This window comes from Callithrix jacchus, chromosome 5, assembly GCF_049354715.1.
Source record: "Callithrix jacchus isolate 240 chromosome 5, calJac240_pri, whole genome shotgun sequence".
NCBI lineage: Eukaryota > Metazoa > Chordata > Mammalia > Primates > Cebidae > Callithrix > Callithrix jacchus.
In genome coordinates this window covers 135,368,923-135,384,426 of record NC_133506.1, presented here as the reverse complement: position 1 = coordinate 135,384,426, position 15,504 = coordinate 135,368,923, and positions in this window count along the sequence as shown.

Genomic DNA, 15,504 nt, shown 5'->3' with positions numbered 1-15,504 from the left:
TGCAGGGAGGTCGGGGTTGGGGGTTGTGGACGGAAGTGATGCATTCCACTTCCAGATGTTGTCATGGGCCTCCGCGTGGTCCGCACTCACTGTTCCTGTGTGATGACCATGGCTGCCACTCATGTCAGGAAGAATGGCTCAGGGATGTGGGGAACCTGGGTCTTGGCATTACCACTAGGAGGAGCATTGCCAAGAAGAGCTGCCCGAACCACAGTGAACTGTGATATAAACCAGAAATAAACCTTTCCGCAAACCTATGAGATGTGGGTATATTTTGTACTGCAGCAGAATCTACACTATCCCAGCGCAGGGGGCACTCATTGCAAACAGAGGTTATCTTGTTGAATGAGTGACTTGCCTGTGGGTTTCCTGTCTGTGTCTGTGTCTAGAATGTAAGCTCTTCTTTCTGTGCTCTCAGGGCTGGTGAATGAGCACATGCCTGGCACAAAATAGGAGCTCAGCAAAATTCTTTCAAGGCACTCAGTGCTGTGCCAAGGGGATAATGAAGGCAGAAACACTGGCCTCAGGGGAGGAGCAGGGGAATGGAGAGAGCATGGGTTCTTAGGTTTGCATCTCAGCTCTGCACAAGACAGCTTTACTGTTCTGAGCTGCAGTTTCTCCATCAGTAATCAGTGTCTACTCTGGGCAGGCAGGGACTGGCCACGGTGAGGGGTAGAATTATCCATGGGTGCAAGCATGATGGAGTATACATGCAGGGAGAGAGAGAAAGAGAGAGAGGGAGAGGGAGAGAGGGAGGGAGAGAGGGAGAGAGGGGAGAGAGGGAGGGAGGGAGAGAGTGGAGAGGGAGGGAGGGGAGAGGGAGGGAGGGAGAAAGGGAGAGAGGGAGAGAGAGGGAGAGGGAGGGAGAAAGGGAGAGAGGGAGAGAGAGGGAGAGGGAGGGAGAAAGGGAAAGAGGGAGAGAGGGGAGAAGGAGAGAGGTAGAGGGGGAGAGAGAGGGAGAGGGGAGAAGGAGAGAGGAAGAAGGAGAGAGGGGAGAGAGGGGAAAGGGAGAGAGGGAGGGAAAGAGGAAGAGAGGGGAGGGAGAGGGAGGGAGGGAGAGAGGGAGGGGGGAGAGGGAGAGAGGGAGGGAGAGAGAGGGAGAGATGGAGGGAGGGAGAGAGGGGAGAGGGAGGGAGGGAAGGAGAGAGGAAGAGGGAGAGAGGGAGGAAGAGAGAAGGAGGGAGAGAGGGAGGAAGAGAGAAGGAGGGAGAGAGGGAGGGAGGGAGGGGTGGAGGAGGACACAGGGAAGGAGAGAGAAATGGAGGCGTGGACCATTTCACTTGCTTAAATTAGGAAATGGGAAACAGAGCGACTCCACGCTCCCTTCTAAGTCATCATCTGTTTTCTGTCTTTTATGGGCACTGCCATTCCTTCCCTTTTATAGTAGCAAATTCTCCTGGACTTAAAAAAAACCAGGAGTAAAGTAAGTCCTGTGCTGCCTGTGTTGGGCCATTGAAACTCAAAGGTCTCGTGTGTCATTCTTATGGAACAGGCTGTTCTCAGCCTGTCTCTCTCTCCGCTAACGCGAGCCTGGGTTCCTGTCATCCTGAGGGACTCTGTCCAGAAGATGCCCTCCGTGTCTCTGGGAGGGCCTGGGGCCCTGCTGGGCCTTCTCCTTGGTGTTACTCTGATACGTTTGCCCAACGGAGCTTAAGCCTTCTTTAAAAATGGAGGGAAGCACCTGTGTTCATTGCTTGGCAGACATCTGAAACCTGCATGGGAGCCCCTGCATTCTTCCCTGTAGTTTAAGGCTGCATTTCACAGCAGAAGCCTGTTGGGTGCTCCAGGTGTCCAGCTCTATTCTTCTTTTTTGAGATGGAATCTTGCTCTGTCACCCAGGCTGGAGTGCAGTGGTGCAATCTTGGCTTATTACACCCTCTGCCTCCCAGGTTCAAGCGATTCTCTTGCCTCAGCCTCCTGTGTAGCTGGGACTATAGGCGCCCACCAGCATGCCTGGCTAACTTTTGTATTTAGTAGAGACGGGGTTTCACCACGTTGTTCAGGCTGGTCTTGAACTCCTGACCTCAGGTGATCCACCTGCCTTGGCCTCCCAAAGTGCTGGAATCACAGGCGTGAGCCACCGCGCCCAGCCCCAGCTGTTCTTTATGCTCACTTCTAGAATCTAGCCTCGGAGTTGATGTGTGTGGCTGGAATGTTGATAGCACACTAGGGGAGTGTGGGGGTGCAGCGGGGCACTGGCTGCTTCGAGACCCGCTGAAGTCTGCCCCTTAGCTGCTCGGACAGGCAACTGAGGATCTTCCCCCGGGAGAAGGCATCCATTTGCCGTGTGGCTGCTTCCTCTCCCTCCTCTCCCTTCTCTCCCCTTCCTCCTCATTCTTCTCTTCTTCCACGTTGCAATGGGGGAGCCATGGAAGGGCTTTGGGCTGAGGGTGACCTGGTCATATCCGCCTTCTGAAAGGCCCCCCTACCTGCTGTGTGGAGACGCTGTTGGAACAGGGCAGAGGGAGTGGGTGCAGCTGGAACAGAGGTCAGGTAACTATATCCCACAGCCAAATCCAGCTCACTGCCTGTTTTTGTCTATATATATATATTTTGAGATGGAGTCTCACTGTGTCACCCAGGCTGGAATTCAGTGGTGCAATCTTGGCTCACTGCAACCTCCACTTCTCAGGTTTAAGCAATTCTCCTGCTCAGACTCCCAAGTAGCTGGGGATTACAGGTGCCTGCCACCACACCTAGCTAATTTTTATATTTTTAGCAGAGACAAGGTTTCACCATGTTGGCCAGGCTGGTCTTGAACTCCTGACCTCAAGTGATCTGCCCACCTTGGCCTCCCTCAGTGCTGGGATTACAGGTGTGAGTCACCATGCCCAGCCTCATTCATAAAATTTTATGGGCACACAGCCTTGCCCATTAATATATACATTGTCAGAGGCTGCTTTGGAGACCAGTATAGGGTGGGGTAGTTGCAGCAGAGACCGTCTGGCCTGAAACGCAAAACATATTCACCTCCTGACCTCTGACAGCAAGTTTTCTAACCCCTGGGTTGAAAAGCTGCCTGCCTTTGGGCTGTTCAGAGAGCAGAGCTGTGACGAGGACGTGGGGTGCAGGTGGTTTACCTGAGAGTGATTGATCTCAGAAGCAAGAGTGCGGGGTCGGGGGCAGTGAGGCGGGGAGGGGGCCCAGCCCGAAGGTTCCCTTGGGCTCCCTGCAGAAGACACTGGGGCCATTCTGTGAGGCCTTCAGGAAGGTAGAGAATGGTGCCCCAGAAGTTTAGGGGCTGGGGTGGACAGGACTAGGGTCTGGATGGGTCAGGCAGGTGGGGGAGTGGGAGGGTGGAGGATATCTCCCATAAGTGACTGGTGTGGGGCTGCAGTGAGGTGGCATTGGTAGAGTCAGGAGTATTGGTGGATACCCCCTACTGAGAGAAGACTTTGGGTTCAGGTTTGGACAACCCTTGACCACACTGACTGTTCCAGAACCTTCCTTTTAGAGAACTCATGGGCCACACCTGCTTTCTATCTCATAAGAGTCTCAGTGAGTCTGGGGCTGTACCTCGTCCTCACAGATGGGCGTTTTGGAAACAAAAGGCACAGCCAGTCCCAGCCTGGGTCAGTAAAGTCCACCCATGGCCTCCCGCTGGTTCAGGTCAAGTTCCACCACCAAATGAGTTTTAGTGCCAAAGTTAGAAAGTAAGACTTTAGGCTTCCAGAGATTTTGTTATTTTTGAGTTTAGGGTAAGGAGTTTGGGCACTTAGTCACAGCTTATGTTGCTTGAGGACTTTCTGTGTGGCAGTCACTGCGGGTTTTATGCATTGCTTCCTGGAGTCCTACAGATGGCTCTGGGAGGTGGGCACATGGTTATAACCCTGGGCACGCAGCTCCAAGGTCACCTGGTTGGGGAGGTCAGAGCTGAGACATGAACCTAGGGCCCGGCCAGTCAGTGACTTCCCTGTCTCCCCTTACCCCCTGTGAACTTAGGTCAGACCTGTGCCCTCTTCACGCTGGTCTTGGTGCAGGGCTTTTCCTGTGACCCCAGGGACCAGTGCAGGACACGGAATAGTGCTCAGCAGGGTGGACTGAGCTGAGTTTCCATTTGATGTTTAACTCACAGCCTGGCATGCTCATTCCGTGGGTCCTTTTCCTTCCGACACCCTTGTCGGAAGCCAAGCCTCAGGCTTATGCTAACACCGCGGTCACATTGTTTGGAATCTGCTCCTGAGTCCGGTGCAGACTGTACGGTGCGCTCTGTTTTTACTGCCTTTCCACGGAGCCAGATCTTAGTCCTTAGAGGGTAGGCTGGCCTTGTGGAAGCAGCCAGGAGGCATTTGCATAGCGTTGCTTCAGAGAGAGGGAGAGACCCATGAAGCCCTTTTATGCTGGCTCTGAAGGCCACCTCTCAAAGGGGTGTTCCCAGATGTTCCAAATGAGATAGTGTTTAAAAAACGGGCCCTCCCCTACAAGGTGCTAGAACTCTTCTGAAGGACACAATTCTGCTATCTGGGTAAGCCCAGTTCTTTGTATTTGGAAATCAGGTCATTCTGTTGAAGTTAGAGCTCCTGTAATAGACTCCTTCTGTCATACCGAGGGGCTTGTCCCTGGGGGCGGTTGGTGCCCATGCCTATTTGAATTCTTAAGCCGGACCATAGACATTTTGATCTTTAGAGTTTTCCATGTCTTCAGAAAAGGATCAAGAATATGGGCTGAGCCTTCTAGACATGCCCCAGCCAAGGTAACCTTTTCTGATACCTCTTTCATTTGCTTAGGAATGTCTGAAACTAATTTTCCAGTGTCCTCCCTTTCCCTTCTCCCTGCCCCCAGTGCCAGACCACCTGCCCTAAAAGAGTCTTCCCACTGTGCAAAAATTCTCTGGAGGGTAGTCTAGAGGGGCTCAGGGGCTGGAGAGTCAGAAAGCTGGTCGGAGCCTGGCTGTGATGGTCGTTACCTGCCTCCCTCGGGGTAAGCACAGTCTCTCTGGGGCTCGATTTACCAGCCTGTGCAATGAACGAGTGGCTTGAACCAGGAAACTGGAAGGCATTTGTCAGCTGTATACAACCACAACCTCCATGACTCCCTCTTTCTTTTATGCCCAGTTTATCCTTTTAGCAAAACTGCTTGCTTTAGATTAGCCAGTTTGTGAAGATGAAAAAAAAAGAGCAGTATTTATTTCAAAATCATACTGTTCAGGTGTTTTTTTTTTCATTTATACAAACCACACAACTTTTATGAATTGGTGAGACTTTCCAATACATGTGCCCTAATGTTTTATTTTTATTATTTTTAAAAAGCTGAATTACTTATTACTATTATTATTATTATTATTTTGTAGAGACATGGTCTTACTATGTTGCCTAGGCTGGTCTCAAACTTCTAGTCTTGAGCAAGCCTCCCACTTCCGCTTCCCAAAGTGCTTTCTTTTAGGGCAGGTGGTCTGGCACTGGGGGCAGGGAGAAGGGAAAGGGAGGACACTGGAAAATTAGTTTCAGACATTCCTAAGCAAATGAAAGAGGTATCAGAAAAGGTTACCTTGGCTGGGGCATGTCTAGAAGGCTCAGCCCATATTCTTGATCCTTTTCTGAAGACATGGAAAACTCTAAAGATCAAAATGTCTATGGTCCGGCTTAAGAATTCAACTAACTTAGAAACAAAACAACAAACCCAAGATACACAAATAGTTTTAAAATCGAAATTGTGCTCCACGTTTATGATAAACACCAGCATTCTCTTTCCCCCTTCCCACTTCTGCCTATTCTTGCTGTTGTTACCTGTCTCTTCCAGAATTAACCTCTGCTTTTCTGAACATTACTCATACACTGTAATGTATTGATTCATTATTTTTACACTTCCTCTTTAAGCTTTCTTTCATGGTAGATCAGGTTTTTTATCTCACTCACACCTAAACCATGAAATCTCAATCTTCGTGAAATGTACATTAAGGTTTTTCTTACTATGACAATCATAAGTGTAACTTTTTCTTTTTTTGTTTTACAACTTTCTGTTTATCCTGGAATTAATAATGGCTTAGGTTTTTGTGCACCTCCCGTCATGCCTTTTCATGCAATCTTTCATGTGGTCAGAAAATCTGATCAGCCCCGTTTTCTGCCTGGGGAGGTTGTTCTGGGGACCTGGAACACACACAGCTTCTGTTCAGGCAGCTGCTGGGCTCCTGTCCAGAACTTTCCCTTGCTCCCTCCTGTGCCGAAGTGCATGTTCCTGGATCTGGCAGCTTTCTCTTTTTGTTTACTGCTCAGCCTTAGTGGAGCACATTCTCTCGTAACATCCTAAGCCTCCTTATTCTGTTCTCATTCCAGTTAACAGTTTGCTTGACTACAGAATCCTGGGCTTGAAATTATTCTTACCTAGAATTTTGAAGGCATTTTCCTCACTAAATTCTGATTTCCACGCTGCTGTAGGGAAGTGTGATGACATTCAGATTTGCTCCTATTATGTGACCTGATTTTCTTCTCTCTGGAGCTTTTATCCTCAGTGTTCTGAAATGTTCATAAGGTGTGCCTATAGTTTTGGACACGTGGAATGCCCTTAAATCCGAAGACTTAACGTCTTTCAGTTCTGGGGACATTTATGATATTATTTCTTTGATAATTTATCCCCTTAATTTTCTCTGTTCTCTCTGGAACTTCTGTTTGTCAAATGCTGGACCTCCTGGCTTCATTACCTAACTCTTTAGTTAAACAAAAAAATACTGTACGTTTCTTTGCCTTCTTGTTCTGCTTTCTGGGAAACGTTTTCAACCAACCAACCAACCAACCTTCCTTCCTTCTTTGCTTCCTTCCTTCCTTCCTTCCTTCCCTCCCTCCCTCCCTCCCTCCTTCCTTCCTTCCTCCCTTTTCCCCTCCCCTCCCCTCCCCTCCCCTCCCCTCCCCTCCCCTCTCCTTTCTTCTACACGTACCTGCCTCTACCTTTCTTGCTTGGGAGAAGGATCTTGCCCTGTCACCCAGGCTGGAGTGCACTGGTGCAGTCATAACTCACTGCAGCCTCGACCTACTGGGCTCAAGCATCAATTTTATACTCTAGCACTTCTATTGACCCCAACTTATGTTATTATATTAACTTCCAAACATTCTTGTTCTCTAATTATTTCTACTTGTTTCTGGGATGTAGAATCTTTCCTTGTCTCTGTGATGATATTAATGGATTCTTTAAAGTTTTCTTCTCTTTGCAAAGTGTACACTTGTACTAGTTATCTATTACTGTGTCACAAATCACCCCAAACACAGGGGCTTGAAGCAGCAAATGGCTTCTATCTCACAGTTTCTGTGGGCGGGGGATCTGGTTGGGCTTAGCTGGGTGGTTCTGGCTTGGGGTGTGTCATTAATTTGCAGATTTGCAGTCGATATGTTGACCAGGGCTGGGGTCATCTAAGGTGTGACTGGGGAAGAAGGATCCGCTTCCAAGCTCAGTCACTTGGTTGCTGGCAGGAGCTGCAGTTCCTCAGCACGTGAGCCTCTCCATATGGCTGCTTGACATGGCAGGTGGCTTCCCTCAAAGCCAGTGATAGGGGTGGGGGAGAGGAAGAGAGAGAAAAAGAGAAAGAGGGAGAGGAAAAGAGAGAGAGACAGAGGAGAGGGAGAAGGAGAGAGAAAGGGGGAGAGAGGGGCAGAGAGAGAAGGAGAGAAAGAGAGAGGGAGGGAAAGAAAAAGAGGGGAAGGGAAAGAAAGAGGGAGAGAGAGAGAGAGAGAGAGAAAGAGAGAGGAAAGGGGGCAAGAGAGAAAGGGAGAAGGGGAGAGGACAAGCCAAGATGGAAGCCACAGCATCTCCTATAGCTCAGTCTCAGAAGTGCCATATCACCAGTTGTATTGTGTGCCACACTCTATGGGTCACAGAGACCAACCTGGAACAGTGTCAGAGGGGATGGTCCCGGGTGCGGCCACCGGAAGGCAGACACTGCCATGTCTGGTGCCCCAGAGCACGATCCGCATCTTCACCGTCTGCTGTTTTGGTTGCTGTTGTCCACACTGGAGACTTTCTGGACTCTCTGGCGCTGTCTGTCTGTCCTTCCCTCATGCTTAAGACCTGCAGCATTGAGCTGATGATGGGGAGGTCACAGACCCTTTCTATCTGGGTTCCTGTAGAACCCTGAGCCAAAGCCTGGGGGAAAGCAGTTTATTGGGGAGGTGCAGGAAGCCCAGGGAGGGAAGTGGGCACGTGGGCCCTGGAAGGGTAGGCTGCCAAGGAGGGGCATGTCACCAAACCAGCCACTTGGTGATTCAATCCTGCAGTGCATGTGTTTGGAACTCAGCCCTGCAGAGAACTCTGAGGAACAGGGCAGAAAGCATGCCTAGAATCCCCCGCCCCAGATGGTGCAGGTGAAGCTGAGGAACAGGGCAGAACGCATACCTAGAATCCCCTGCCCCAGGTGGCGCTGGTGAAGGTGAGGAACAGGGCAGAATACATACCTAGAATCCCCCGCCCCAGGTGGCGCTGGTGAAGGTGAGGAACAGGGCAGAACGCATACCTAGAATCCCCTGCCCCGGATGGCGCTGGTGAAGGTGAGGAACAGGGCAGAACGCATACCTAGAATCCCCTGCCCCGGATGGCGCTGGTGAAGCTGAGGAACAGGGCAGAATGCATACCTAGAATCCCCCGCCCCAGGTGGCGCTGGTGAAGCTGAGGAACAGGGCAGAATGCATACCTAGAATCCCCCGCCCCAGGTGGCGCTGGTGAAGCTGAGGAACAGGGCAGAATACATACCTAGAATCCCCCGCCCCAGGTGGCGCTGGTGAAGCTGAGGAACAGGGCAGAATGCATACCTAGAATCCCCCGCCCCAGGTGGCGCTGGTGAAGCTGAGGAACAGGGCAGAATGCATACCTAGAATCCCCCGCCCCAGGTGGCGCTGGTGAAGCTGAGGAACAGGGCAGAATGCATACCTAGAATCCCCCGCCCCAGGTGGCGCTGGTGCAACTGGGGTGTTTATGCCCCACCTCAGTCTAGGCCCAGGTCCAGACCTCTAGGGGAAGCAGAGGGTGAAGGCCAGGACCCTGCCACCCCCACGAGGGCAGAGCCATCTTCCGAGGTTTTAGGAGAAGCTTCAGGCTTGGAGAGGCTGGCACCACCCTGGAGCCTAGGGGTACTCAGAGATGCTGGGGACTGGCAGGTGCTGATGTCAACGGCAGGCTTCTCTCGGGGGCCATGGGTGGACAGCTGCTTTTCCACTGTGACTCTCAAGTGTTGGTGTATTCATAGGTATGTTCTCTGGGGAGCTTTAGTCTCTCCAGAAAAGCATCCTCTGATCTCCTGCCTGGGGCAGGTCCTGGGTTCTGGAACAGGCAGTGGAGGGGCCGGAGACTTCCGTTGAATCTTCCTTGGGTACCATGCTTGTCCCCCTCTCTGTGAGTCTGACATCACTGAGCTCTGGGCCTCTCTGGTTCACATCCTCCTGGAAATGCACCTCAGGGGGTGGAAGAAAGATGTGGTTGCACTGAAGCTGGTGGGGTGCAGAGTCCTCATGAGAACCCCCAGCGCCTCAGCCTCCCCTGGGCCTTTAAAGTACCTGGGTCCTCTGCTTTCCCTGAGTTTTGGAGGTTCCTTAGGGCAACACAACTTGCTTGCCCTCGGCAGCCCCGTTCTTGGCCCACCCCGCAGCTCCCCAGCTCTGCCCTTCTCCCTAGGCCTGGGCATCCAGCATTCCTCTCTAATTCATTCTGTTTCTGCTCTTATCTGTTTGTCTTGGGTGACTGGAGAAAGGAGTGGAAAAAATGAATCCCCCCAGTTTAAATGGGGATCATTCACCATCAGTTGTTGGGAACTTCTGGCAAAGTTTGCCATAGAAACCATGTTTTTATGACGGAAGGTCCTTGCATGGGGACTGGTACAGTTTGGATCTGTGTCTGTGCTCAAATCTCATGTTGAAACGTGATCCCCAATGTTGGAGGTGGGGCCTGGTGGGAGGAGAGTGGATCAGGGGGCCGGTTTCTCGTGAATGGGTTAGCACCCACCCCTTGATGCTGTCCTCCTGACAGTCAGTGAGTTATTGTGAGATCTGGTTGTTTAAAGCCGGTAGTGCCTCCCTCCTGGCTTGCTCCTGCTCCACCACAGAAGACGCTTTACTTCCCTTGCCTGCCTCCCTGACTGTAAGTTTCTTGAGGCCTCCCCAGAAGCCAAGCAGATGACAGAATCATGCTTCCTGTATAGCCTGCAGAACCGTAAGCCAATTAAACCTCTTAAAAAGTTACCCATTTTCAAGTACTTCTTTTCTTTTTTTTTTTGAGACAGTCTCACTTTATCATCCAGGCTGGAGTGCAGTGGCACAATCTCAGCTCACTGCAACCTCCACCTCCCAGGTTCAAGTGATTCTCCTGCCTCAGCTTTCCCAGTAGCTGGGATTACAGGCCTCTGCCACCATGCCCAGCTAGTTTTTGTATTTTTAGTAGAGATGGGGTTTTACCATGTTGGCCAGGCTGTTCTTGAACTCCTGACCTCAGGTGATCCACCCACCTTGGCCTCCAAAAGTGCTGGGATTATAGGCATGAGCCACTGCACCTGGCCAAGTATTTCTTTATAGTAGTGCAAGAACAAACTAATGTAGGTGCATTCAAACCTGCTGGGTGACTCCGGATAAACCAGGTTCTTCTGTGCTAACCAGCAAGCCCAGGCATCTCACTGGCTTGTCCCAGTAGAGATTTATTTCCCAAATGGGCATGGTGGCTCACACCTGTAATCCCAGCACTTTGGGAAGCCAAGATGGGAGGATCACTTGAGGTCAGGAGTTTGAGACCAACCTGGGCACCATATCAAGACCCCATCACTACCAAAAAAAATTTAAATAAAAATAATTAGCCAGACATGGTGGTGTGTGCCTGTAGTCCCAGCTACTCAGGAAGCTGAGGCAGGAGGATCACCTGAGCCCAGAAAGTGGAGGCTGCAGTGAGCCACAATTGCAGCATTGCACTCCAGCCTGGGTTACTCTTATGGAGTGAGACCCTGTTTCAAAGAAAAAAAGAAAAAAGACTTATTTCTCACTCATGCCAAGCTGGTGTGGGCCAAGCTGTCTTCCTCATCCTATGGCCCTGCCATCTGGAATGTAACATCACATCTGGAATGTGGCGGCTGTGATGGGGCATAGGTGTGGGTGGGAGAGGCTGGAGCAGGAGGGTTTTAAGGGCCAGGTGTGAAACGGCTTGCATCACTTCTGCCCTAAACCCATCAGCCACATGGATCCAGCCTCCTACAAGGGAGGCTGGGAAACCTTGATGGCTTGGGGATGTTTGGAGAGCACCCCCAGCCCCTGCCAGAGTTAAGTAACCAACTTCATATCCAGCCATGGCTCTGGGGGTGTCCTTGGAGCCTACTACCAGGATGTACTGCCACGCCCCCATCTGCCCCAACAAGGCAGAGGTGGCCAGGTCCTCTGGAGGGATGTCAGAGTCACAGCCACAGCGAACATTGTGGAATGCCTGCTGTTTGCAGGGCTTGCTGGACATGCCCCAGGCACAGGCTCCTTACCAGCCCCTGCAGTGGGGCCACACCTGTCCCTGCCATGCTGTTGCAGGGGTCTGGAGAGTTCAGTAATAGAGAGCAGAATGGAAACCCAGTTTCATACCTCAGCCACCCAGGTCCTGGGTGACCTGCCTCTGGGGAGAACATGACCATGAATTAGGCCCTGACTGTGCAGGCCTCAGCCAAGCTCTAGGGCTCCATTACCTGTGTGGTCCACACCCCTCCCTGTCCTGCGGACACTCTTGCCAGTCCCACGCTGGCCATGAGCAGAGCTCATCTTATGTCTCCATGACCAGATTCACATGTCCATCCAGTTTGTCTCATGCTGTCTGACCATGCCTGATGCTGTCGACTCTGAGACCTGTTTCTTCTGAGATACTAGCAGTGTGCTCACCACTGCTCCCCCAGACCAGCCCTGCATCCACCACTGAACCCCCAGACCAGCTCTGCGTCCACCTATGCACCCCCAGACCAGCCCTGCGTCCACCTCTGCACCCCCAGACCGGCCCTGCATCCACCACTGCACCCCCAGACCAGCTCTGCGTCCACCTCTGCATCCCCAGACCAGCCCTGGTCCCAGCTCTGCACCCCCAGACCAGCCCTGGTCCCATCACTGCACCCCCAGATCAGCCCTGCGTCCACCACTGCACCCCCAGACCAGCTCTGCATCCACCTCTGTACCCCCAGACCAGCTCTGCATCCACCACTGCACCCCAGACCAGCCCTGCGTCCACCATTGCACCCTCAGACCAGCTCTGCATCCACCATTGCACCCCCAGACCAGCTGTGTCCACCTCTGCACCCCTAGACCAGCTCTGCGCCCACCACTGCACCCCCAGACCAGCCCTGCATCCACCACTGTACCCCCAGACCAGCCCTGCGTCTACCTCTGCACCCCCAGAACAGCTCTGTGTCTACCTCTGTACCCCCAGACCAGCCCTGCGTTCACCTCTGCACCCCCAGACCAGCTCTGTGTCCACCACTGCACCCCTAGGCAGGCTCTGTCTCCACCACTGCACCTTCTGGCAGGGGTGGGCCCTGGAGGTGGGAGACGGATGTGAATTTTGGGTGGGGCAGGGTGACCTAGGCCTTTGGAGAGCAGCGTGAAGGGTTGGGGAGGAGACAGAAGTCAGGGTGGATTGAAGCCTTGAGCCACCGGGCCCTGGTCATGCAGTGTGTCATGGCCTTGTGCAGCTGGGGGCGGCAGGGCCCATGGGCTGGGGTGCCCTTGTGGCATGTGCTTCTTTGGTGCTCCCATGGGATGTGGGATGGCAGATGGCCCTGGGCTCCTGAGGCTGGGGGAGGTGGCAGAGAGCTGACTCTGGGCTGGAGATATCCCAGCGCCAAAGGAGACAGTGTGGAAGCAGCTATGTTTAGACGTAATGACTGTCTGGTGCAGAGGTATTAAGGCATCCTGCCCGGCAGTGACACGAATTAGCTGGAGGCATCGCTGACATGAGTGGCAGCTGCTGTGCTGTGGGGCTGGCTGCTGCTTTCCTGTGCAGAGACCTAGCACTGTGCTGAGGCAGAGGAGAGACAGAGGGGAAACTGGAGGCTATGGGGGAGAGAAACCTGCCCATTTTCAGGAAAATGTGTTATTCCTGAGAGCCATTCCATGGATGTGTCAGCCTTTCTCCGGGTAACACGTGTGGGATGATGCCAACAGCACCTGCTCAGTTCATGGCTGTTTAGGAAAGGTGCTCCGTTGCTGGGCATGGTTGGGCATGGCTCTAGGCATCAGGGCAACAGCTCAGCCATGAGCAGATGAAGTCCTCTCACTCATTCTAGTGGAAGGAGATTATGCACACACACAGCAGTGAAAATGTCATGGAGGAAATAAAGCCAAGAAGGAGAAATGGGGTTGGTCTGTCCGCTGGCTCCACTGCTGGGCTGGGGATGCTATAGTTGTACACTGGGCCATCCTCTCAGCTAAGGCCATGCTGTGCCAAGACCTGAGTGAGGCCAGCGAGTGAACCATGTGGGTATCTGGGGACAAGCAGGCCAGGCAGATGGGTTAGCACTTGCAAAGGTACTGGGGCGGGAGGGAGGCTGACAGACTGGAGGGACAGGTGCTGGCAACAGGGCAGAGCCAGATAGGAGAGATATCGGGGCTGTGGGTAGCAAATGGGCAGGTCAGGTTTGGCCTTTGCGATAGGCATGATATGGTTTGGCTGTGCCGCCACCCAACTCTCACCTTGAATTGTAGTAATTTCCACATGTCAAGGGCAGGGCTAGGTGGAGATAATGGAGGCAGTTTCCCCCATGCTGTTCTCGTGGTAGTGAGTAAGTCTCTCAAGATCTGACGGTTTTATAAATGGGAGTTCCGTTGCACAAGCCCTCTTGCCTGCCGCCATGTGAGACGTGTGTTTGCTCCTCCTTTGCCTTCTGCCATGATTGTGAGGCCTCCCCAGCCATGTGGAACTGTGAGATCACTAAGCCTCTTTTCTTCATAAATGACCCATTCTTTATTAGCAGCGTGAGAACAGAGTAACACAATGGGACTCATTTTTCTTTTTTCAGTTTTTTGTTAAACTTGTCATGTCACATTTTTTGACAATATCTTCCATTGTACCGGCTGTTTCTGAACAATATCTGAGACATTGCAAACTTGTTCTCCAAGAGCACCCTGGGTCTCAGTGTGTGTGACGAGGGATGGAAGCTGAGTTTCCTAAGAACAAAATCAAGTGTGCATTTTGGGCACATGCATGATAGATCAAGGTGCCTTTTTGGGAAAGGGAGTGGCTGGGGGTTGGGGGTGAGAGAAAAGACGAAGCCCACTAGTTGCAAAAGAGTGGAGGGGAAGAGGCCAGGAGACCAAGAGAAGAGGTGGAACTGAGCACAAGGGAGAGAATGGGGGGCAGTGGCTGAAAGCGGTGGATGTGAAGAGAGGACGTGCTTTTTGCAGGACATGCAGGAACATCCGTCTAAATCAAGGATGTCGAATTATTGCAGGTTCCTTTTGAGTCCCAACAAACTTCATAGGTTGGTTCTGGGCCCCTCCATGGGGGATCTCGAGGCTCCCTCTACTTTGCCCCATCTGCCTGCCACGGAGGGACCCTCTCCTGTCAGGTGAGGGCTCATTGCTGCCACCACTGCTTCACTTCTTCCCTGCCCAGGCTGCCCTGTGCCTTAAATGAAGGAGGCTGCTGGGGTCCAGGCATCTAGTGTTTAAGGGAAAGGCAGTGAACTGGATGATGTCAGGGCTGGGCTGGGCAGTTGGGTGATGCCAGGGATGGGCTCCCTGGGTTGGGTTGGGCTGGGCAGTTGGCAGATCCAGTGGCAAGAGTAGGGCTGGAAGCAGGGGATGGAGAGAAGGGGCAGTCGGAAAGGATGAGGTCTTAAGAGGGTCCTCAGATAAGCCTCACTGAGAAGGTGACATTCAGCATCATCTCGAAGGGTGGGGAAGAGGCCTGAGGACGTCTGGGGAGGATTATTCCAGGCAGAGGTCACCAAGAGTGTAAGGTCTCCGTGGCCAAAGTGTGCTTGGCATTTGGTGGCTCATAAAGATGCGGTGTTTCTGGCATGGGGTGAGTCAGAAGGAGGAGGGTGGAACTGAGGGCTGGGGCACACCACACATGTGCACTTGCTGGACATTACATGCAAGGCTTTGGGGTTCTGAGCAGAGAAGGGACACGAACTGACCTAAGAATGAATGAAAGAAGGAGAATCAAAAGGCGGGTTATTGGGAGACCATTGAGGGGCTTTACAATGGCCTAGGTGAGTGGTGAGGGCAGCTTGGACCTGGGCAGTGTGGATGTTGGGAGACCATTCAGGGGCTTTACAATGGCCCAGGTGAGTGGTGAGGGCAGCTTGGACCTGGGCAGTGGCGGCAGAACTGATGGGAAGTGATTAGAGTCTGAATATACTGTGAAGGCAGAGTCAGCATAATTTTACGCTGGATTACATATGAAGCCTGAAAGGAAGAGAGGAGTGAGGATGACTACAGGTGTTATGTTTTCCTGAACAATTGGAAGAATGAAGTCGCCATTTCCTGAGACCTCCATATTTCCATACAAATTTTAGAATCAGCTTGTCGATTCCTACAAAGAAGCCTGTTGGCATTCCAATTGCAGTTGCATGGAATT